Below are 2,834 nucleotides of genomic sequence, written 5' to 3'. Positions count from 1 at the left end.
TTCTCTATTTTCATTTCTTTCCACCTTTATTTCCCTATCGTATCCATATTATATCTTCTACATTTCAACATTTACATATTAACTTTGCATATTTCCCAAATATCCATAGAATCATTGATTCCAGAATTTTCAATTTTCTGCCTCGCTATACACTGGAATTAAGTCTTTTACACTTGTAGCTTCGTTTTAGTTCTGCACCCTACACTTTCCTCATAATTTATTCTCATACAAATTCACGATCCAATAAAGAGTAAAAGACCTTTCAGCGAGTAACACTTCTTCTACCAACTACATATGCAAACAAACAAAATTCGAAGGCAGTATAAATCCTTATGAACTGAAATCATAAACGAGAAAAGGGAGAATAATTCATATACCTGTGCAAATAACTGGAAAGAGTTTTCCAAGTTCCCTCGGACGCCTCGAAGAGAAGAGAATTCCATTACTGGTGGTTGCTCGCAACGATACGATTTCTTTCTCTCGATATCTTTCCAAACACGTGCTACGAAAGCCGACCAACGTCGCGGAACTTTAAGCACCAGAGCAGAAAACTCGCCGGTTTTCAAACGGGAACGTTCCGCGAAAGTTTTCATGCAGGGTCTTTAGAGGATTTTTACTTCCCCTTTCGCCACGTTTGCCAACGGTCGTCGGCCATTGTGCGACTATCCTTTTGTTTGCTCGCTCGTGCCGTTTGTAATTCGCAGGATGCATCGCTGAAATCGAAGAAAAATTCGTGTCGCGTCGCGTTACGGCGATTAGCGTCTGGGCGTGCAATTGTGAACGAACCGATGAAACGTAAGCAAACATTCTAAGTTGGATATTGCCTCGATCTTACAGGATGAAAAAAAAGAAAAAGAGCAATTAGCGAGAATTAGAAAATATAACGTTCGTAAGGGAATATTTTTGAACTGAAGATGGACGATTTTGGACAAATTCTAGTTTTATTTCTATGGAGTGACGAATAAAGATTTATGGATAGGTCATTATTCGTTTCAACTTCAGGCCTTCTTTTTTCTTTAAACTACCATTTTAACTTGCATTACTCTGACTGATTTAAACGCCATACGTTGTATTTCCCAGCCATTTTACTACATTTTCACAGCTTGAAAAATTTGTCATGCATTTATGACAAACGACTATACGTATACTGATATTACCGCCATAGAACCTCCAAAATTGTCGCTGACATTGCTTTTATATAACGATGTATGGCTCACCTTACGTCGGCGTACACAGGATAACCGAAACTCCTGCAGGATAGCCAAAGGCTGTTGAAAGAGCTGTGTCAGCTTTGTCCTGTACTCGACTGTACCAGTTGTGCAGTGATCGATCGGAAAGCATGCAGCTGGCTGGATTGAGTTAAGGGAATGTCGTATCAACTGGAAAACACCGTGTCCGGGTTATGTTCTACTCGAGGTTTGGATAAGCCTAGATCCTGCAGTTATAAGGAAATACTATATTGTTTCAGTATAGTCACGGTAGTATGTTGAACATGATACAATGTTTTGCTTGAAGGCGGAGGGCGAGTTTCAGAACGTTGCTTTAGTCTAATTCTAAATGATAATGATCTGCATAAGGCGTGTTTTAGTATAGATACGTTTGATTAAATTAAGGAAGGTTTTAGATCTTTGGAGTAAAATTTTTCATTCCATTACTAATATATATATATTTTTATTAATATATATTTATATATATATATATTAATATATAAATAAAAATATAATAATTCCTTTCAATTTTTATTCTTGTTAAAATTTTCGTTAACAGGAATCATCCCAAATATTCTGTTAATCGATATCCCAATAAACGACTATTCGGTTATTCGAGAATTAATAAAAATATCTACATATATACCTATCTACGTGTTACACCTGGGCCACGGAATTCAATCCATTAACTACCATCCACTAATTTATCATCGATAAATTTATAATATCATTCAAATCTTTCATCACCTTCTCAAAGAATAGACATCGTTCGAGCAGCGCTTAAACGAATTTACCTGCCTTTAGCCAATGATGCCGCAGGTAGAAATTATTCCGCTTCGGCGAAGTTGTATCGCTGCCTGCGGAATTCGATTTCGAGACTTGACCCAGGATCACTGACGAAGAAACGCGTATTAAAGGGGAAAAAAGGAGCCGTTTTCGTTCGTGTAATTATATCTATCGTCTATTATCAATTAAGACCTTTGTCTCGCCTCATCTCCCTGCAATTTTCTAGCCTGATTATGAGACGATCGTCCACTTCTTCGTTTTTGATACGAGCATGATAACAGACGGATAATGTCTGATAAGAAGCAGAAATGCTCTTGTTTTCGACGAGATTTTTTTCTTGATGGGAAATGGACCCTTCGGATAATGAAAGTGATTATCAGTGATATCGTGTGATATCAAAGCACACGATTAAAAACAGATACATAAATCTCTTTTCTTATAACATAAATATCTAATTTGTATATCACTTGGTGATTAAAAGGGAGAGGATATTATACTTTTATTTGGTATGACAGTACTACACAATAGGCTACTAAAAACCTCCAACTGTTTCGTAGAAATATTTTACTAAACTATATATTTCAGTAAATATTTATTATATTAGCATTTAGTAAGACGGTCCTTATGTTGCACAGCCATAATGTAGACGTAGACTATATCTTAAATATATTATTAAATGTATTAAATGTCGAGAATCTACATACTAATGGACAACGACAGTGTAATAAAAAAGAGTGTATAAAACATTTTTATATGTCACACGTAAAAATTCTCCAAGTATCTCGAGGTCATTTTTATAATATAAGATATTTACGAGTACAGTTCTGCAGTCAATGTAGT

General features: G+C 35.9%; 1 long non-coding RNA gene across 1 annotated transcript; it reads right to left on the bottom strand.

Moving 5' to 3' along the window:
• Positions 1-1,663, bottom strand: LOC126916904 (uncharacterized). The gene is made up of 2 exons (XR_007710816.1): positions 1,218-1,663; positions 1-713 (listed from the first exon to the last, which is right to left on the bottom strand). It is a non-coding gene; the product is annotated as an uncharacterized LOC126916904 (long non-coding RNA).
• Positions 1,664-2,834: the final 1,171 nt, after the last annotated feature.

This window comes from Bombus affinis, chromosome 5 (genome assembly GCF_024516045.1).
Source record: "Bombus affinis isolate iyBomAffi1 chromosome 5, iyBomAffi1.2, whole genome shotgun sequence".
Taxonomy (NCBI): Eukaryota; Metazoa; Arthropoda; class Insecta; order Hymenoptera; family Apidae; genus Bombus; species Bombus affinis.
Note: the sequence above shows the minus strand (reverse complement) of the source record. Positions and strands in the feature narration are given on the sequence as shown.